Raw genomic sequence first — 22,920 nt, 5'->3', positions numbered from 1 at the left:
GCATTAATTCTACAAGAAATGCTGCTACAAGTATTTCCCCATTTTGATATTGCACAGAATGACTTGCATATAAAGCGGCTGGCAGATGTTCCGTGTTCATGACTGATACTCTTGTCATGTCTTGACTCCGATCAGGCTGATTTCATCCTCTGGCTGACTTTTGGCTCTGGATGGAGGGCGATGGGATGGAGATTTGGGAGGCAGGGATGCATACGTGAAGCAGCGTGGAGAGCAGTACTGAAATCCCAAGGAGCTCAGTTGGAAGGACCCGATGATGTGGGAGGGATCCGTTTTGCGGGGGTAACCTGCCTAGATGCTCCAGGCTCATCCGCCTGGACTTCGGGCCACTTTCTTCTGGCCAGGAGTCCAAACCAGGCACACTGAGCTTTCATGGGGTACTTAGCAGCAACGGAGTCCCACATGAACACGTGCAAGCAGTCTCCTGCACACGTGACAGAGCCTCTGACTCTGCTGCATGTGATATGGAAGGAGGTTGCAGGTTGCATAGCCAGGTGTGGCTTTCCCCACAGCTTGGGTCACTCTCTAAGACAAGGTGAAGCAGGACAGAAATTCCCTGAGCTGAAGAGGCACGGATGCCAAGGAGCCTCATTGCAACACTATTTTTGCCTTCTGCCTGAACACCTCGGAGCAGAGGTATTGAAACTCTTGCAGGCTGAAGTCCAAATTCTCATTCAGACAAGCTCCTGGAGGCCACATCCTAATGTTGGATGTGGCCAAAGGTGAAAGCACCAGAGGGAATATCAAAAATACCAACATATCTCAACATATGGTTGAACGTTGAACACTCACTAAGTTTGGAAGAGACATTTCAACCTCTTGGAAAGCAATAAACTGCACAAAGGCAGGGGGCCATGCAACCCGCAATGTGGGGGCGAAGGAACTGTAGCCGTCTAGAGAGCTCCAGAGCCAGAGTGGCCCCTCAGGCCTACCATCTGCACCCCCCCCCCGGGAATTGTTGATCTGCTGGCAGTCGCTGGCAAGTTATCTCCAGAACTTCCATGTCACTCCTCAGCCAGCCCACCCCAAGCAACGTCATTTGATGTTCCCTCGACTGATTCATGGAAGCAATTAATTTACTCGGCTCATACTCTCTTGGTTTCCCTGATGTCAGGAAGTCCTGACCAGCTCACATACACACTTCTCCCCCAACGTCCCGGTCTCAGAAAGACGGTTCACAGAAGATAGAGAGCCAGTGTGGCGTAGTGGTTAAGAGTGTGGGACTGGGACTCAGACGATCTGGGTTCGAGTTCCCGCTCAGCCGTGGAGCCAACTGGGTGACTTTGGGCCAGTCACAGACTCTCAGCCCAGCCTACCTCACAGGGTTGTTTTTGTGGGGGTAAGGTGGAGGAGGAGAGATGATGTAAGCTGCCTTGAGCCCTTTGAGGAAAAAGGCAGGATATAAATAGGAAAATAAATAAATAAATAAATAAATAAATAAATACTGTAAAACACACTGAAACCGCAGAGGAGAATAATGCAAAGCCAGTTGCTGGGTTCAAAGGTAACTGCCGTTTGGCACAAGACTGAGCCCCTGCTCGGGCATCACCCCTTGTCCAGCATGTGGTTTGCTGAGCCGTCTGAACTCGGCCCAGCTGGGACTGATCCAAAGCATGCTTAGTTGAAACAAGCCCCCTTTGTAAGTCCAGAATGTGCTTCTGAGAGGGCGAAGGAAGCCTGTGTTTCTAAAAAGGGTGCTGCACATTCCTAGCAGAGTTCCAGGGAATTCACTACTAGTAAGGAGAAACAATACAGTCCTATAGGCCCAGTGGGACAATTCCCTTTAGGGGTTGGAGAAGCTGATTAAGGATCATTTTAACTATGATTAAACAGTTAAGCCACTTAGTTTGCCTTAAACATGCTGTAGCCTATCCTTCTACATTTATCAACGGATCAAAAATAAACAAACACACAGAGGCAGTCAGTCATTGATAACCCTATATATGTGTGCACAATATCTATACTTTAAGTTTTCTCTGCACACCAGCCTCTTCCATGGGTGATATTTTCATGCGGACTCACTTGCATTTTGAATTCAACTCATCTGTATGCTCACATTTTCAAAACACAGAAATCACCTTATAATATGCAAGTCCTGAGACGGGAACATTCTGTCCCACATAGGGCTGTGTGCAAATATTCCATTCCAAGATATTTTCAAATTATTCTGGTATTGTTCCTGTATTCCTGTTCCCCCACTCCTCAGAACGACAGGAGAATGTGGGGTGGTGACAGAATGAGAGCTGCTTGGAGTAGGAAGCGCCGTCCCCTAATCAGGATGATATCACCTTTATCGCATTTTGCCATCCGGCACTTGCTGTCACACTGCTGAAAAATCACTAATGTCTGGGGACTAGGACACCTGAGCCAGGAGTCATGCTACGGAAAGCATCACTGTAATATATACAGTGGACCCAGCATCCCCAGCTTCTGCGGCCAGACTAGTGTCACCAGATATCATTTCATGGAAGCCCAGACGGCCAGAGGCTGATTCCTTCCTTCTCATGAATGTTCATGTCCTGAAGGATTCACTGCAGACCTCCTGCCATTTTACTCCCAAGCAGGGGGATAGACGAGCTTGCAATATGATTGGCCGACGCACGAAGGGCAAACAAAGTGGAAAATCCCTGGATTTTCAGGCGGAAGTCCCATTTTCAAGTGCCTGTGTTCAAAATGGCAGCTTTCCAACCCTATCCTAAATGTGTTTGCTGAAAGATTAGCCTCCTGATTTCAGTGGGTTTATTTCTAATCCTTGGGATTGCTGCGTACTTACACAGGAACAACTTCCACTTCATTTAGCAACTCTGACAAGTAATCATACAGAAGACCAGTTTCCTACTTTTAATTTGAATCCACATAACCCATTTCATTTGTGCCACTTCTTGTTCATCGTCCTGCTTGTGCATTTTAGATAAATTCAGTGTGAACCAATTAAACTTCTGTATATTTAGGTCTCATTGATTTCAGTGACAAAGTCAAGTCGCTGTCAACACACACACACACACACAATTTCCATCTAGCAAAACACATCCACATATCTCATACAATCAATCAATGCTATTGCCAGCTGGTTGCAAGTTGGCAAGGTATAGGAAAGTTGTAGGACGAAAAAAAAACCCAGAGGACCACAACTCCCATCAACCCTCCCAGTTGGCTATGACAGCTGGATCTGGCGTCTAGATTGCTAGAGTGCCCACATGGTGCCCACACCTGTTTAGAACACAGTACTTTCCCACATGCAAGCACTTCCCCAACCAGTTGGACAGAGAAGACAGCTCAACTCCTCTTAAAGGATATGCAGTCACTTACTAAAAAGGAGAGCACCCAAAGCCACTGCCACACTTTGATTTCATATGACCACAGGAGATCAATGGAAGAAGTTCGGGACATGTGCTTACTTAAATGAGGTGGATGTCAGTGGTATGCAGGGATCTTCTCCAATCCAGTACTCGCTTGCAGAATGGCCTTTGGGGAACATCACCAGTTATTGCCATGATAGCAGTTTGGGGGTTTCATCTCTAAACAGACACAGAATGGAAGGAGTTAAACCAAGGAGGCATTCTGTGCTGTACCTACTATTCCCAATTGCAGTAGAGGGTTGGGCTCCCCAGGTTGTATTGGACCATCCTTACCATCTAACTGTCCTTAATGGCTACTGAAAGGCACTGGGAACAGCAACAGCCTATACTGGACTTGGGTGCACCAAAGGAGTCCCTCCAACCATTATTCTGAATGACCAATGAATGCTGATAGTCATAGGAATGCATTGGATGGATACAGGGAGTTCCTCATGCAGGACTAAGAGGCCCAATCTTGTACCTCTTGAGGGGGTATCCCCCAAATTTCCAGAGAACCTGATACTGTAACACACTCTCCATATCACTGGCCACACAGGAATCAATGGACCTACAAATACAACATGGAAATGAAATCTGTGTGGAAATTCAGCTCTATGGCTGAACAGCATCAATGTTTCTTCACTCAAGGTAGTTGTAAATTCGCTCACCCACGAAGGGATGGTTACGCAATTTCCAACCTCTATTCTGTGACGGGCCACTGCTAATACTGACTGTCATTGCCTGTGCTTTTTGGATTTGATCCAATGTGAGTCCTACTGAGAGTAGATCCACTGGAAGGAATGTGCCATAGGTTAGGGCAACATTGGATACAACACGCAGGTGAGTCCCGGCACTTCATTTCCCTTGTCCCTGCTTGCAGTCCACCCCACTCCTGCTGAAGTGGTCTGCATCCATGCAAGCTGGAGTCAGACTGAATCGGTTAGTCTTTTGAGTGCCACAAGACTATTTGACGTTTTTGAGGCAACAAACGGACACAGTTATCCCTCTGGAAACACACAAAAGAGGTTCTCGTCGAATCACAGCTCCTTTGTTGAGCTGGATGAGCTATTCCTCACATTGGCATGCTGCTCCGTCTGTCATCTAGAAACTTTTTTATGTGATCAAGGCACTACAATTAAGCTGTCAATAATGCACACACTCAGATTCTTATCTGGAATGTAACATGTAAGTACAGGATGTTTTAGCGTGTGGTATCTCCATCCCTGTAGCCTTCGTTTTTATTTTAAGAAATACTTTTATAATAGAGATGGATGAGGATTTCACTCTGTGAATTTCTCTAAGGATTTACCTGATTTACCTGATTTGTTACATCCTATAACTGAATGCAAATCAGAACACAGTTTAATTAAAAATCCATACATTTTTGAGCTTTTGGTGTGTTCTGAAAAGACTGACACACACTTACCAAGTGCTATAATGTGCACATTGGAAAATGTGTAAAACTGCAACAAGAACAAGTTTGGTGGTGGAAAAACTAGATCCTTAATGAGATTAATCTTGACAGAACTATCAAGTCCTAATTTAAAATATCATACTTATAAGGACCTTGGAGAATTTGGACTTCAGAGAACATATAGATGGACCATTTAAATCCATACTACAGCTTAATCCACAGAGCAAAGGTTCACAGAATAATTATTTTGCCACCAGGGTCCCCTTTGGCAAAACTAGTAATATTAGGTGCAGTAAGTTCGGAATGGGAGTCTCCAGCTTGAACCAGTGCTGTGGCATTCTTCTAACTCACCATCCACATAGAGACAATTGAAGGCAAAAGATTCAGTCCATTTTCTGCTAAATTTTTCCATTTCTTTTTGATCAAACAGCATTCTTTTTAGCTGTGCTCTGATAGCTAGGGAGGAAACACTGCAGAACAGCATGTCTGTCTATTTTTATGGGTTTACTGACCAAGGTAATCTCTAACCACCACCCACCCTGTGTTATTCTAGCTCGCTGTATCACTGAAGGTCCTGAAGTCTACACAGGTGATTTGCTCAATAAATCTATTTGCAGTAAACCAACTTTCCGGATGTCAGAAAAAAAACTCCTGTTACAGCAACTGGACCATGGAAACAATGATCTAGGGAGGTGGTGGACTCTCCTATGCAGGAGGCCTCCAAGAGGCAGTGGGAGGCCCTCCTGCTAGGATGCTTTCATGGGAGACCTTCATGGAGCAGTGGAAGTTGGGGATGATGGAGGGAGTTGATCTTGCCATGCATTCCAGGGCCAGGACGACTCTGCTTCTTCAGATGAGGACAGTGAAGCCTGGGAAGGAGACATGGGGATGGAAGATGAGGGAGAATGCATCTCAAGGCTTCCTTCTCCAGGTGTACAAGCAGGCCCTGAGAACCACCAGGGAGGGGAAGTGCCAGGAGGGGACATGGGAGAGGAGGTAGGCTTGGTCTGATTCTGGACCTCATGGTCTGGCATCAAGAGTGAAAGGCTAAGCGATGAGAGGACCTTGACTGTCTCCAGAGGGGCACTCGCAGACAGGAAAGGGCATGCTCAACAGGGCTTACTCATTGACATATAGACATGTTCGACTTAAACTGTACAATAGGCAAAAAAGGAAGGAAAAAGCAGCCAACAAATGAACAGAAAGCGTGGCGAGGCGAGGCGAGGCGAAGCAAAGCAAAAAGTCAGTTACCTTCCATATAAGAATTAGAAATGCTATCAGGCTGCCTGGTGGTCGCATAACCCTCTCTCACACACTCACACACACACACTTGACTTTTGAAACTCTAAGTATCCACAACTCACCCACGTTTGTGTTAGTTCGAGCATATTCAGAGATTTTCTACATGAGACTTTTTAATCAGTTGATAATCCTCTGTATCTATTTTACATCCGATTACCAAACAGAGATTTGAGCACTACGCTAGGAGAATCCTTTCCTGGTTTTCTGCCCTATAACCTCTAGGTGGCACTGTGGTATAGCAGAATAATGGCAATACTAGGTGAGGACATCTCACTTCCTTCCACTTTCACTATTAAAAGCTGCATTTTCCCTGCTCTAAAGAAATGTGCTGAAAGTCACAGAAGCAATGCTGGAGCTTCTCAGCATCATCAAAAAAAAAAAAAAAAAAAAAACAGTAAACGAAATGTCCGATGAGAAAAGCCCTCAGAACAGAGCCTTCCCTCTCTTTCCTTCCTTCCTTCCTGTAAGAAAAAATAGAAAAGCTTTCCATTATAGAAATGGACAAACAGAGGTCCTGTTTTTCTCCTGCTCTTCTCCTGTCTTCCTGCTTCTAACAGTAGAGCTGCACAACCGCATGTTTCACTGTTGGTGTTGTGATTTGCTGGAAATGGAAGTTGGCTTTCTCCATGGAGTGTCTGTGGTCAGGTTGAGTAGTCAGGACACAGGTTTGGTATTCACCTGGAAGCCATGGAGTTTCCAGGGCAGGGAAAAACACGGGGAGGACCCTGCCCTCCACTTTAAACTAGAGATGCTAGTCACTGAACCTGGAATTTTGCACATATGCCCTACAGCCAAACTCTTCTCCCTCCATCCCTTCCAGAGCCTGCATTGCTGAGATTCTCTTCTTTCTGCTTTTCTTTGCTTCTTTTTAATTTTCTTTACCAACAGCAAAAAAACCCTAAAAATTGCTTTTTGTTCAAGGAATCCAAGCAACCATACAGATATGAAGAGCACTCAGAGGTTGATTTCACAAGGGAAGTTGGCTATTCATTAGAAAAATATATTTATAGCCCCACTCACACCCAATGCACACACTTATTAATCTGGTCACACATTTTTGCTGTTGTTTGCTAAACATGAGATGGAGTTATATTGAAGGCCTATCAGTTAAATCCCGAATGGCCTTTCGTTGAATTCCATCCAAGTTCTTAACCATGTGCTTCCCTTTCAAATATTTTCTCTAAGAGTCACTTACATCTCTACACTTTTCTTTTTTAGAACAAGAAAAGCTAAATTATACATGCAGGAAAAATGTACAAAATCAAAATTAAATAAAAAAGGTATTTGTTGAGAACTAGCACTAAAAACTGTTTGCAGAAGATTATTTGAGAAATCAAATTTGTTTATTCATTGTAGCCCTGGCAACTTGCCCTTTCTCAAAGAAAGGAGCATAGAGCCTATGTTTTTATTTATCTATTTTTTAAAATTATTTTTTGCAGCTACTATGTCTGACACCCCTGTCATGGTCAGATCACTTCCTGGTGAGGTTTGTGCTCAAGAGAGGCCTCTCCCTCTGTAAGGGTGCGGACCTGATTGTGTGTGGCCGCCCCAGGAGCCAGATGGATCCAGATGGATTCCTGAAGGCTCTGGGGGAGTTTCTGGCTGACAAGACTGGTGCTCCTGTCGAGGCTCTGGTCGAACTGTGGAACAGGGAGATGACCAGGGCTGTTGACATGATCACTCCTAAGCTGTTGACACTCTCCCGCCGGGCAGAGCCCACTCTTCCCCTTGGTATACACCTGAATTGCGGGCGATGAAGCAGGCTGGGAGATGGCTAGAGCGTAGGTGGAGGAGATCACGGGATGAATCTGACCGAACACACTTAAGAACCCATTATCGGGCCTATGCTGTGGCGGTGAGGGCGGCGAAAAAGAAATTCTTTTCCGTTTCCATTACCTCCTCAAAATGCCGTGCGGTGCAGCTTTTTCGAGTGGTTCAAGGCCTGGTTTGCCCTGGCCCTAAGAAAGATCTGGTTCCACCCTCGAAGGCCCACTGTGATGACTTTGCCAGGCATTTCAGGGAGAAAATCACTCAGATTCGTCACGAGCTAGACTCTACTAGAGATTCAGAGGTTTCTGAGGAGATACCAATGCCGCCGTCTGGTCCAAAATTAATGGATGTATTTCAGTTATTGCAGCCTGATGATGTGGACAAGGTGCTTGGACGAGTATGTCCCACCACTTGCCTATTGGACCCTTGCCCATCTTGGTTAATAAATAACGCCAAGCACGGGATTGGGATCTGGATCTTGGAAGTGGTTAATGTTTCTCTGAGGGAGGGTCCGGTACCTGCCCCTTTAAAGGAGGTGGTAGTCCGACCAGTCCTAAAGAAAGCGTCACTGGATCCAGAGATGGCCACTAACATCCCGTTTCTGGGCAAGGTGTTGGAGCAGGTGGTGGCAGGACAACTCCAAGCACTCTTGGGTGAAGCTGATTATCTGGACCCATTTCAGTCTGGCTTCAGACCCGGGTACGGTACTGAATCTGCCTTGGTCACCCTGTATGATGACCTGTGCAGGGAGAGAGACAGGGGGAGTGTGTCCCTGTTGGTCCTCCTGGACCTCTCAGCGGCTTTCGATACCATCGACCATGGTATCCTTCTTGATAGGCTGGCAGAACTGAGAGTAGGAGGCATTGCTTGTTGGTTCCGCTGCTACCTTGACGGCCAATTCCAGAAGGTGGTTCTGGGGGACTTTGGCTCTGCACCATGGCAACTTTGCCATGGAGTTCCACAGGGCTCCATTTTGTTCCTCTTGCTATTTAACATCTACATGAAACCGATGGGAGAGGTCATCAGGAGGTTTGGGCTGCAGAGTCATCAATATGCTGGGCTGGATGACGGCCAATAAACTGAAACTCAATCCAGATAAGACAGAGGTTCTGTTGGTGGGTGATTCGAACTCCTGGGTAGGTGACTTGGGCCTTGCCCTAGACAGGGTTACACTCCCTCTAAAGGACAGGGTCCGCAGCTTGGGAGTGCTCCTTGACCCGGAGCTGTCCTTGGAAGTTCAAGTGACAGCGGTGGTGAGGAGCATTTTCCTTCAGGTTTGGCTAATCCATCAGCTGTGTCCCTACCTGGAGGAAGATTGCCTAGCAACAGTAACACACACATTGGTTACTTCCCAGTTGGATTTCTGTAATGTGCTTTATGTGGGGCTGCCCTTGAAGACAGTCCGGATACTTCAGATGGTGCACAACAGAGCTGCCAGGATGCTTTCAGGGACTGGGTGTTACTCTCATATAACCCCAGTCCTCTATCAGCTCCATTGGCTTCCCATTGAAGTCTGGGCTCAATTCAAGGTACTGGTTATTACCTATAAAGCCCTAAATGGCTTGGGACCTGGATACCTAAAGAAAAGCCTTCTTGCCTATTTGCCCTCCTGCCCCCTGAGATCAGCAGCAGAAGCCCTTCTCCGGGAACCCTCTGTGAAAGATATTAGGAGACAGAGTACCCAGAGGAGGGCCTTCTCTGCAGTGGTGCCCTGACTATGGAATGCGCTCCCCAGAGAGGTCTGCCTGGAACCATCATTATATGTTTTTTGGTGCCAGGTTAAGACCTTTTTATTTAATCAATATTTTAACAAGTTTTAATACTGAATTTTACTACCATATTTTAATTGCAGCCAGAGTAGGTTGTTAATTTATTTATGTTATACTTTTTTGTATTGGTACTTTATTTGTGTAAGCCGTCCTGAGGCTCTTGCAAAGGACAACATACAAATATCTTAAATAAAATAAAAATAAATAAAAATAAAGCTGAAAATGAACTGAGGTTAATGAGGGTTGCTAAAAGCAACAAGTCTTCTTCAGATGCATGCATAGTTTAAGAGAGGGGAGTTCAGAAGTCATAAGGTAAAGGTAAAGGTTTCCCCTTGACATTAAGTCCAGTCATGCCTGACTCTAGGGGGCAGTGCTCATCTCCGTTTCCTGGCTGAGGGAGCCAGCGATTGTCTACAGACAGCCTCTGTGGTCATGTGGCCAGCATGACTAAACACCAAGGTACATGGAACACTGTTACCTGCCCACCGAAGTGGCACCTGTTTATCTACTTGCATTTGCATGCTTTCAAGCTGCAAGGTTGGCAGGAGCTGGGATGGAGCAATGGGAACTCACTCCATCGTGCAGATTCAAACCGGCAACCTTTTGATCAACCAGCCCAGCAGCACAGCAGTTTAAACCACTGCGCCACCTGCAGTCCCTCAGAACTCATAGTGGAGGGCAAAAAGATACCCATAACAAAACCAAAAAGGCAGAAGTGCTCAATTCCTACTTTGAATTAGTCTTCTCCAAAAGACGGTCTATGACTCTCCTGGCAAGAGAAGAAGGTAAGAAGATCTTTATTTTCAAATTAGGGACTTAGCTGCCAACCACGATGATACTCACTGTTGCAGTCGGACAGGGCGTGTTTCCCCAAATAGAGTCCCCTGCATCTTTTCTTTCATATGGGATACAGTAAATCTCTGTCTTCATAAAGCAAAGACTTTGGAATATTACCTTTCAAGAACCTTCATAAATGTGCAGCCCATTAAACTTCGCTCTTGGGTCTTTTCCTATGCTCATCCTTTCTAGTGAGCTCTGTACTTCTTAACTCTGGATGTTGTAGGGCTTTGCTCAGGTTAGAGTGAACATTCTTCCATCCCAAATGTTTTGGGGCAGGTATTCAGATGCCTTTTCCTTCAGGGCGATGCCCTTGTAATAATCCAGAGGTGCAATTAGTAGAGCATGTCCTTCTGAGCATAGTTGAAGGAAGGTCAGCTCCAGTTCACCTCACATATCTGATGGCAGATGGGCTTCTAGTGGTGTCACTGAAAATAGCTAAATTTATTTATTCATTCATTCATTCATTCATTCATTTAGGGAACTTCTATGCCGCCCCATTTGCCCAAGCCTTGGGGCAGCTCACAAACATAAATAAATAACATCATATAAAACAATATAATTTAACAGTATAAATTAAGTCGCCCTGGCCAAATAAAATAAATTAATAGTATTAACAATTAAAATAACATTTGAATAAAAAGGTCTTGGCCTGGTGCTGAAAAACAAAGAACGACGGCACCAGGCAGACCTCTCTGGGGAGCGCATTCCATAGATTGGGCGCCACCACAGAAAAAGCCCTCCTCCGAGTACCTGCCCTCCTAATTTCCTTCACGGAGGGTTCCCAGAGAAGGGAATTTATGCCTGTGGCAGCAAGAACAAGAGAATAACTCACAGCCACATAACTTGCTTTTGATGCTGGGAGGATTATATTTAGGGTCACCTTTATGATTATTGGAATGCTGTACAACTATGCTCATGTATCAATTCTGCTTGCTTTGAGAGTCCATGTTTTGGGGTGATGGAGTGTAATCAGTGTGTTTGATTGATTGATTGATTGATTGTAATCCACTCAGAGTAAATTGCCTTCAAAAACAGAAGAGCTGCCAGGCATGTAGCAGGTTGTAAAAATCGAAGACTTCCAGGATCTTGATCACTATTTTGCGAAGATATCTGGGCCAGGGGTGTCCTAAATGGTTTGCTGCAGATGAAACATTCCAAGTTCCCTTGCTGTGGTTTATTGCAAACAGATTGCAATCTGCCCTGGACATTTCAATGGCAGGGCAGGATATTAAATATTTAAATTAGCGTTGTGTGGAAAAGTCCTTCTTTTTACCATTTTAATTCAATTGGGAAAGAAATCGCTTCAAATAGAAATTCAAAGAAGAGCATTTTGAAGGAATTCTCATGGGGTTGGGTTCAGTGTTGTTGTACTTGCCTTATTCGTGAGGTGCTTGAGGAGAGTATGAATGCTTCTTGCCTTCCATTGCACACCTCTCTCTCTGGCTTCTCCAGCTTCTCATGCATTGATAGAAACCCATAACAATCCCCTATAAAAAGAAGATCCATAAACTGGGGTGGGAGAGGGGAGATCGGGAAGTGTAGCCAACAAAGCAAAAGAGAGGTATGTATGAGAAAGAAAACACATGCACACATGCATGAGCATGCATGCACATGCGCGCGCACACACAGTGCATTCTTGGCCGCTCCCAGATGCTCTTTGCATTCCTGTGGCGGCCCTGCCCCACCAATGCACAGATCCTCAGAATGACCCAGGCATGGAGCATGGGAACCAGGAGACGAGGCTGCCAGAGTATATGCTGCTGGTGGTGGTTTTTGCAGTGCCTGCACAACAAACACACACACAGGGCCAAAAGGAAAGAGCCTTTACTACAACCTCTGTTGATGGAGTCCACTTGAGAACGGTATGAGAATGTCTCCTTTCCTTGGGAAAGAAATTGGCAAGATTCCACCCACTCAGTTTATCATCCCCCTCCGCCTATAGCGGACTGAGAATTTAAAAACACCATTTGTGCAGAGCAAAAATGGAAATAATTGCAGTGGTTTCTGCATCATTTAGCACATTTTTTCTCTCTCCTTGACCTGTATTCACACATCGCTTTTTCTGTGTATCCTGTAAGAGTTCTGTCTTTGCATTTGCCTTCTCATGGCATCATGGAATAGGGTGGCCGAGGACACCCTGTGTGTGGATTGGTGGCCATTTGGATCCACCCACCATCCTGACGGAAACTCTATTGCTCCACGCTTCAGAGGGAGTTCTTTGTGGAGCAATGCAGCTGGTGTGACTCATTCACCAGATGTTTATATGCAACCGTGGCTAATGAATTGTCTCTTAAGAGGTTGCCAGGGCTCCTCTTCAGCTTCCCTTAGCTTTGCTGCTGAATAGGACTCCTCAGTTGTGTATCCAATCAACGTGCACCCAGATAATTATGCCCTTCCCCATAAGGTGGGTAGATGTACATCATGCAGGTGTGAAACATTATGTATGGTGTGGGGACAGTTGGTTAGGGACACATTTTTCCAGCTCTGATAACGCTAGAACTCAAAGGAGTCATCCCAGGAAGCTAATTGAGAAACAGGACAGATAAAAGGAATTATGCCTTCACCTGGCATGTTGCTGAATTATGGAATTTGCTTCCATAAAACGTATTGGTGGCTAGTGTTGTGGCAAAGCTTCATGGAATCTGGCCCTCTGGCATTCAAAGACTTTCCCCAGTGTCCATGTGGAGAAAGTGAGCTAAGCTAAGAGAAAGTCTGTGAATGCTCAGAGAATGAAAGCTGTGCAACTGGCAAACTTCTTCCACATCATGGGCAGTACAGACAAAGGATGTTGCATGTGACAAGGAAGAGGGGCTGTGTTGCGAAGTGGTAGTCCAGGGCGCAACTCCTGGTGAACGCCACATGAACACTGCGGGTGAAGGCAAAGCAAAGTGAAGTCTGGGAAACTGAGCCCAGGGAATCTCCCCTTGCTTAGGCAGCTGGTTGGCCTCTGTGTGAACACAAAGTTCTACTAGACTTACCCTTTGCTTTTTCCGACATGACTCTTCCTACGTCCTTAGTATAGTAAGAGAATCGATCAGTGGTAGCAGTGGGGCACAAGAAGTATAAGGGCTTCCTCAAATGGGGAACAAGAAGAATAAGGTCTTCTTCAAAGAACTTCTTCATCACTGTGGTTGATCCTACTTGGATCCCTTATCTTCACCACAACCTCCTGTGGTAAGCTAGATTGGGACGAGAGACGATCATAGCCCAAGAGTCACCTGACAGGTTCTTGACTGAATGGGGATTTGAACCTGGGTCCCACCACTGCTAGTCTGACATGCTTCTCACTGCACTGGGGGACACTGTGACGTAATTCAAGAAACATGCATTATACTCCCATTCCACATTGTGTCTGAAGCCTCCTACAATGTATTGCATTTTTACGGCTACCATTACCCAAGTCATGAAACTTGCAAAAGATTATGCATTTGCAGCTCCAACAGAGGAGGAATGCTTTGCATTTGGCAAGTGCTGACTACCAGTTGGTGGCAGGCAGAGACCTGCGTGAAGCCAGGCATCCTATGCGAAAGCACATTTGGAGTTTCCCCTCCACACGCAGGCACCCTGTGGATGACTGCCTTTGGCTTTCTCCCACACATAACAGAACGATAATCTGGTGCTGTAAGGTTGAGCGACACGGCTCCTGTCTGCTTCATCCAGGAACAGGGATGCTCCTTTCTGATTCAAATGTTGATATTTCTTTGACATTCTCTAATATTGATGTATGTTCTTATATTTATCAAACATCTTAATGAAGATGTAGGGAAGGTAATAATGAAGAAAGAAAATGTTTCACTAATGCTAACATTGGGAGATCAGGGTATGACAAAAGCTCCCAATCCCAGTTTCTGGTCTGTTTTGAAAGTTAAGCAGGAAAATGCGGTCGTGGGCAGAGATGATGGGCCCTCTCTCAGCGACCACAGTTGCACAGTGCTGAAATCACTGTGCGGAAATACAAGAGCAGTGACAGCGTGAGAGAAGACAGAGAGAAAACAGGAAAGGTTTGGTTATTCATGCTGGAGCTAATGAAATACAAGCACTTGGGCAAGGGAGGACCTTAGAGGAGGCTTCTGTGTAAAAGATATTTTGAGATGGGGACCTTCAGCCTTGCCCCTCCCACTAACTTCCTTCTGCTCTCCAAACAGCCACCCTTGCTTCAGCTCCCGCTTTGGCTCAGTTGCCCACCCATTGACCTCTCAGCCACATTCATTTGGATTAGCATTGGCCCTAGGAATGGAATCAGGGAGGGCATTTATGCCCAGCTTCCGTACGTAGCAACATCTTCGACAAGAAACAGGGCTTCCCTTTCCTCCTACCCATCACTACAGCAGTCACCATGGACAGAGTGAATGGTTCTCAGCAGTGCTTTTTTTGTAAGAAAAAAGGTGCTGGAACTCATGAAATTATTTACCTTTCGCACTGTACACACACCCACACACATCAGTTGTGTAACAAAACATAACAGTCGCCGCCTGCAGTAAGCACTCAGCGTGTGACCACACAACCAATCACAAGCCGAGCAGCGCCACAAGCCGAGCAGCGCCATCACAACCAGTGCGGATGAAGTACGCCTGCATCGGATTCGACACACAAGCAGCCCGCATGCACCCTTTTAATGATTTAGCTGCTGACCTGCTACGTTCGACAGGGCAATTCAAATCCACATGGACCAAACATCAAATTTTCAGAAGTTACTTTTAAAACTTGGAAAATCTGTTGAAAAAAGGTGCCAGAACTCTATGACAAAAAAAGCGCTGGTTCTCAGCTTCCAAAGAACTTGAACTCTCCCAAACATTTTGAAGAAGCAGTAACACCAGCCACAGAGTGTTTCCTCTTCAGTCTTTCCTTGCTCCAGCAACAAGGCCTGCCCTGCTCCTGCTTTGGGGTTAAAGCATTCCCAGAAACAGTTTTATGAGGTCCTGGTCTGAGTCTGGAAATATATGAATGGGGGCTTGTCCTCAGCTGCAGTGCATTGTACGTGTCACTGGGGGACTAGCGGAAGCTGAGAACATGGCGATACTGCAACGGAGTGGGAGACAGGGACCACCCAAGGAGCTTCCATAGATGGCTGGTGGCCTGTGGGTGCCTTGATGGACACACATGTTGTGAAGGCCCACATGAGAGTTGTACCTGCTAGCATTCTCATTTGCATTGTCTGGTAGTTTGGTTGATAGGAATTAGGCTAGCATCTGCTTATTTGTATATAACCCTAGCCTAATTCCTGATTTTGAGAGGGAGGGAGGGAGGGAGGGAGGGAGAGAGAGAAAAGAATGGAAGGAAGGAAGGAAGGAAGGAAGGAAGGAAGGAAGGAAGGAAGGAGAGAGAAGGAGAGATTGAGAGAGATAGAGAGAGGGGAGGAGGAGGAGGAGGGAGGCAACGCAAATTATTCATCCATAAATCTCATTCTGTGCAATTCGAAAAGCAGCATATTATTTAGGGGCTCTATTAGGGGCAAAGGGGCAACAGGGGACTTCAAAGGCTAAAGCATTACACGTTCTGCTGTGCCCAGCTGGAGAAGGTCTGCATGGGGTGGCACTGCCAGATGTTAGGAGCGTGTTTCGGTCCAAGGCTGCCCTAATATTCGCAACAACATCACTTGCACACACATGCTTCTGACGCTCTGGGAATGGGGCAGGGGGAGAAAAGATGTATTGTAATGTTCCTCTGTTTATTTATTCCAAAATTGCTAACCTGTCCTTCAGTCCACAAATGGGTCCCAAAGGTGCTTCACAGCAGGGCAAAACAAGAGCAGCAAACATTCAACCACTGGCATTCATTAAAAAGCAAAATCACTCCTCCAGCATTCTGCTGGTCCAAAGGGGTCTAGCCAGAGCAACAGGCCAGCATCTTTTGTGTGGTGCAGTGGTTGAGGGCTGGAATGGAGCTCAGGAGATCTGGGGTTTAGTCCCCACTCATGGGGCTCTTAGACTGGCTGTTGGACTCACAGAGTAGCTGAGAGGAGGAGGAGGAGGAGCCCCCTCGAGTTCCTTGGGGGGGGGGGAGAGAGAGAGAGAGAGAGAGAGAGAGAGAGAGAGAGGTTGGTAGAAATGCAACATCTATTGCTAATCCATGCAGCACTTTGTGCAAGAGGCATTTGGGTCCCAGTTCCCCTCTCCACCTGCAGGTCTCCACCCAGCAGCCACATCCCAGGCCACTCATGAGGGGCCCTTGGCCCTGCAGATCTGCTGCTCAGGTGACACTGAGAAGGATGCCAGAGGGAGGGTGGAGACATAAAGCATCTTTCTCTGTACACAGCACCATTTCAAGCTTCTTCAGATCCAAACCAAAAGCATCATCGTAGAATGGTGGTCAAAGCAGGCCCTCCAGTGGCTGACTTACCAAATCCACATCATTGTTAGCTTCCTGGGAACTTCAGTTGACACTACCTTGGAAGGAAATTCTGAAGGGTCACAGCAGCAAAGTCCCCACCTGGGAGACCAAGATGGGCAAGGTGGGCAGAGGAGTGACAGAAAGCCTTTCTGAAGCTTCGATTGCTGCCACATGTTGCCTGTTTCTTGGCATCGAAACCTGCAGGTCTGTGTGAGCTGGTGTATATCAGCCAGAACACCAGCTGATTATATGTATTTCCCTAATGAAGGTTTTGGTTTAGCAAATAATAGGCTCTTGCAGTTCACTCAAGCAACAAAATACCAAGAAATTGCATCTGTTAAGGGCTAGACCCTTAAAAGCTGTGTCATCTAGGCCATATCAGATCTTATGGGGTCATTGATCCCAGCTTTGAACATTGCCTTGTAGCTGGATATCCGCACCAAAGGATAGATTTGGAAGGAGCATTTGAGTTTTACAACCTTCCCTGTGTTGACGCACAAAACACTTTCAGAACAGAATGATCTGGAAAGTTTATTCTGCTAATAAGGCTTTGGGTTATAACACCATAAAACAAAGTCCAAATTTTATTTTTAATTAAATTTATATGATGTCCAACTAGTAAATGCCCTCAGGGCATTTCAGAGCCATAAATACAAATGATCGGTTGCAGATTAGAGAGAAGAGCTTTCCTCCAGCTCCGCATCCCTCTGACCAGCTTTCCCTGCTTGCTTGTGAGTAGGCAAGTAGCTTTAGTCACTGCGCCAGTTGTGCAACGAGAGTTCTACAAGCATCCGTGGACTTCTTCTCAGCTCAGCTTGCTTGCTAAGACAGGGCTGAGCATGACAGGAACCCCTTGAACTGGATTCCAGGTGACATGATCACAATCCTACCTCAGGGAAGCTGGTTTCATAACTGAATTTGACCCAGCCAATGTCTGCATTTGAAAGCCAATCCTCTGATGAAGGCAGCAAACCAGTTGAGGCATTTCATCTAAGTAAAATATTCACTATCCTACTCCAATAGACAGTAACAATCCTGAATGCTTGATCAAGCTAGGGACCAGAAAAAGACTTTTTTTCGTTCATGTGCTGAGCGATTGCTTATGGTGGGCATGTCCTGAGTGGAGCCAGCTTGTAGCCGGGGGTCAGACTAGATGGCCCGGGAGGCCCCTTCTGACTTGCTCTGTTTCTATGTTTCTACGCTGATAATATACAGATTATTGCATCAAAGAGGGCAGACTCCTGCTCATGCATCCAAAGGAAATGCCACCAATTCTTCCAAGATCCAGGATATCAAGCATCGACCTTTTCCTGCCCTTCACAGACATTTTCTTAAAGGACTCCAGTGCTCACAATGGCAGCTACTTGGCAACACCTTCTGCATGGGCTTTGGGGTATAAGATTCCTACTAGGAAGAGCTGTACTACACAGACGTGAAGAATATTATGCATTGTGATGTAATTTCCTTTCACACTGAGCTCCTTGAAATACCAAATGTTTCTGTTTTTGTTCAATCCACATTAAGGCCCAGATCATGCCAAGCAGATTTCTCCAACCTGGTGCTGTGCGGATACATTGGACCATCATCCCCATGCTGGCTGCAGTTGACAGAACTGCTGTCCAGCACAACTGCAGGGCAATAGGTTGACGAAGGCTATTAAACTGAAGCAATCTCTACGGCATCACTACAAGATTGAGGTCTTTCCGCATGTCAGAAAGTCAAGGTCCAGTCCTGAGCAGCCGAACAGATGCCGCAGTGGCTGGAAGTTTGACACGGAGTCAACAAGAAGAAAGGTGCATTTAATTCATCTAACAGATGAAAAACTGAACCAGATGGGACTCAATTGTTTCATGTGTTCCTAGTAAAGAAATAAATGCCAGACTAACAAATTATCTCATAATGTTGTCATGCATTCATTCCTTTTCATTTCTTAGCCTTGTTTTCCCCTAGAAGCCAGAATAGGTTGGATTGACAGTGTTAATCTACTGTGATTTTATTATTGCACTGTACATTCAGCTACCCTGGCAGGTTTGTGTCCTGAAAGGCCAGATATGAAATACAAGTTGTTGTTATTGTTTTCCAGCTGCCCTCTTAGTCAATGTTTTTGAGAAAGCAATAAACCTGGAGGAAGTCAGAAATCAGGGCCCGTGGATTGCCTTCCCCTAACCATTTTCCCACAGTCTGATCCCTGGCCACAAAGTCAGTAAGGAAGACAGAATCCAGTCCTTCAGGGTTTCTGGGTGTTTTTGAGATAGGTAGAACACGTCGCAAAGCCATGGTTCCAGTGATGATATGTAGCTAGCTCGAGACAAGTCCTGCAATGTGCTCAGCACATCCGACATGGATGCCAAGCACCTCCATCCCCTCCGCCTCTTGATTGTCCAGGTCCCTGGCATCAGGCAAGTAAAAATTGGCACTTCTCAGTTTTAAAACTGAAAATGGAGCCTTGACAAGTCCTAAAGAGCCCTGCCTTTCAATTTCTGAAAAGGACAGATTGCACATGGCGAGAGCAGCAAGGAACAAAATGTACCAAGCAAAAGGTGTTTATGGGATGAGAAACAGGTTTCAAAAACTAATACAGATGACCAAGTAGCCCTGCACATCTTTGGATAATCCCTGCACAAAATCCACCTACATATTTATTTGCTATAGTGAAAGAGGCTTTCAGGAGTACTGATACAAAAAACCCTTTATTCCGGGGTTGAAACAAATCTTTCCCTTTTAATGCAGCTGCCCATTTTTGTCTTCCAAATAGGGATAAAGCACTGTAGGGACTATCATCAGGATTTTATAAACCATAATAATCTTTCTGTATTTGGAGAGTGGTCTAGAGATGACATCAAACAATGTACTGTAGGCAGGTGATTAGGAAGACTCTTTTCTCCTCTTTGAGAAGATAAAAATGATGTAGATAAAAGGAACATCTCCTTTAGAAGGCAGAATTCAAGTAATTTCAGGTGGAAGTCCACACACACAAAAATTCGCAAGTATTGTTGAAATGATGAATCGCTTCAGAAGCATAATCTATTTATCTGCATGTTCTTGTGATTTCTTTGAAGTTTTGTATCTTTGGAAATAATATATATTAGAGCCCTTTGAAATAAGTTCACTTTTCCTTTGAGAGCCATGTACTGATTCTCCCTGTCTCCCTTTCTATCACACACATATTGTTTCTTCACCTAATTATACCTGCAACTTCACTTTTATTGTGTATAACGTTGAATAAACTTCTCCTGAGAAACAATGGCCTAGTTTTCAAGGTTCTGTAATCGGATCGCATGTCTTCAGTCTACATCACACATGAGAGGAGCTTCATGCTCCTACCAGGAGCTGAGAATACACCAGCCTTGATCCTGGACATGTAGGCATATACAATCACACTGTCTTCTCAACCAGCAGTGTTCTTCAAACTCCCAAGGCCTCCAGGATGTGAGTATGCTTGAAATGTGGAGGTTGTGGTGATGGAACAGTGGGAGCTGTGTGACATTTCTCCCTCTTCTATTTTCCTCATAAATCTTGCTTCACCGTGGTTTGCTAAGAGCACTGGCAAGAGAAAGCTGCATATCCACAGTGTACCTGCTTCTTTTCTTTAGTGGCTATTGCAGCTGGGAAGAGGGAGCTGATTTAGAAAATGCCAAAATCTGCTCTATCAGCTCAGAGATCAGATCCAAATTGGCACCTCCCAAATGGCTGCTTTTACGTTTGAGAAAAACATCGGGCGATCCCTTCTTGGAGCCCTGTATTTCCAGCTTGCTCATCCACAAGGAAATGAAGTTCTGGGCTATGCCATGGACCTGTTGCCAATACTGACCTGACTGAATGCTTCTCCACTAAGCAGACAAATAAGCAAACCTTCGTGTGATAAGGAGCCTTCTCTCGGACACCTGGTTTTCTATATCAAGGGGTACTTTCTGTGGAGTACTCGTTCCTGCAAGCCCCTACCTACAGTCTGCAGGGAAACTGCTCTGGCACATCTCATGAGAACTAGATGGCAGGATTGCTCCCACCTGGCCCAAAACTCCCTGCTCAGGTCAATGGACAGGTCAATCATGCTAACCAGTGTCCAGAAGGCTGAATTCATGCAAATGTTTCCGGAGCCATTAGAGCAGAGCTAAGCCAAATCGAACATCTCCCAAGCATTCAGTTTAAATTGCTGCCATGGAATTGCCACAAACCTCACTCCCAAATTTTAATTGGTGCAAAGTAGGGCAATTGCATCCACAGCAAGTGTTGAAGCATCTGCACCAGGTTCCAGGGCATCTTCAGCACAATTCTGGAGTGTTTGGTTCCAGCTTTAACGTCCCCTGGGCATTATTCCGACATAGAGGCACAGATGTACATCTAAATGAATGCATGTGGGGCAGTGGTATGAGGGAAGCCTGTTCAGGTGAGCAGGAGAAGGCTGCAAGCATGTACTGGATGAGACTCTGCCTGCTGGCCCCTGTCCTCTGTCTTCAGCTGCACTGGTCCTGGTGCCTCCAGAGTTGGCCATGTTGAACGGAGAGCCATGTTCAGCTCGTGGTCCCTTGAAGACCAGTAGAACCTTGCAGGCTCCCAAACCTGCACTGCCAAACTGAATTCAGGCCTTTGCTCCATCACCTTGATGACCCACCTGACTTTTCCGAAAACTTGCACTCAGGAGCATTAGACTGCCTGTACATTGCTTGAATGTGGATGCGCATTCTGCTGCTCTGTCCTGGCTATCCCCAACACAGGTACCCTCCTCTCCCCACCCTAATAAGCTGCTACCCAGAACAGAGGCCTACAATTGTCTGATTGTTAAATGAAAGGCTTGGGAGGTACAGCTCTCCCTGCGCCTCACGTACTTTCTGAACCAGATGAGCAGCATTAGTACAACTACTCTGGCTTTGAATAAGAACTTTTACATGCATTTCATGAACTGGCTGTGTCTCTTCCAAAGTAATCATTCTGAAAGCTGCATTCATTTCTGTCACTTTCTGGCATCTGGAAATGAAATCCTCTCCACCCGGAAGGGAGGGAATTTGCTTTTGCATGAGGCATTTGATTTAGACGAGAGGTACATGGGCAGGGATTAATTCAGTTTTCATCAAAAATTCATTAAAGGGGTGGCAATTCTACATAATCTTTCTCCTTACGACACAGACAAGTCCGTTTCATTAGCATCCTCTAAAAGTATTAAATGGTGGCTGCTTTCGATTCATGTTCCTCAGAGATGAGACGAGCAAAATGTATACACACCTCCAAAAACTGAAAATTGTTTCCAGTCTGTATCAAACTGGAGTAGTTGTTTATACGCGTGCACAAGTCTGCTAGGTGCATTTGATGAGATGCCGAGACCCACTTCCTACATTATGATTTAATGTCCAAGTATGTCTGCATTGGAAAGTATAAAGAAACAGGCCAAGTGACCGGAAGAACAAGGCTTTGCATACACTGTGATTTTTGTGGAAACAAAGAAAAGGCAGGAGGCAGTTTCAGGATGCAGAACTGGAAGCTTAGATTTAAGTTCTTTTTGAAAGTTGAGCCAGAGCTAAGGACTTTAAGTGTCAAGGTGTTACTCTCCTCCTTTTACTTGGTCCCAGTTTAAATTCCCCACCCAGAAATCCTGGGAGTTCAATTTGTATGAAACCATTAGAAAGCAATTCTATATGCATTTTTTTCAGAAGTAAATCACATTGAGCTCAGTGTGCCTTACAGCTGAGTAAATAGGCACAGGTTTGCACCATGGAATAAACTTTGCAAGTATCTGATTATGAGAATTAAGAAGGTAATAGCAGAGCAATTATGCAAGATCAATTTACCAGTGATAACCACTTTGGAGTTGACCCAAATGCACTGAGGAAGAGGCATAAGGTTAAAAATGTGGACAGATGCAGACCAAGTTCTACATGAGCACAATATGTGAGACTGTAAAACACATTTCTTGTGCAACTTAAAATGTCAATGCTGTGGGATAAAGAATTTGTATGGACCTCTCAAAGTCCTGATTTTCCATAAATTTCCAAAGTTCCATATTTTTTGAACCAGGGAATCTGCAAAATTGCATGAGGGACAATGTAGTAGCCAGAATTTCTATTCTGCTGTGAGATTTTTTATAGCACTTCATATATTATTGCAGGAACCATAAACTTTTCAGTACCCTTGCTTTATCCCTGTT

The sequence above is a fragment of the Varanus komodoensis genome, unplaced genomic scaffold (assembly GCF_004798865.1).
Source record: "Varanus komodoensis strain SLA01 unplaced genomic scaffold, ASM479886v1 scaffold54, whole genome shotgun sequence".
In the NCBI taxonomy this organism is placed as follows: Eukaryota; Metazoa; Chordata; class Lepidosauria; order Squamata; family Varanidae; genus Varanus; species Varanus komodoensis.
This window is presented reverse-complemented; position numbering follows the sequence as displayed.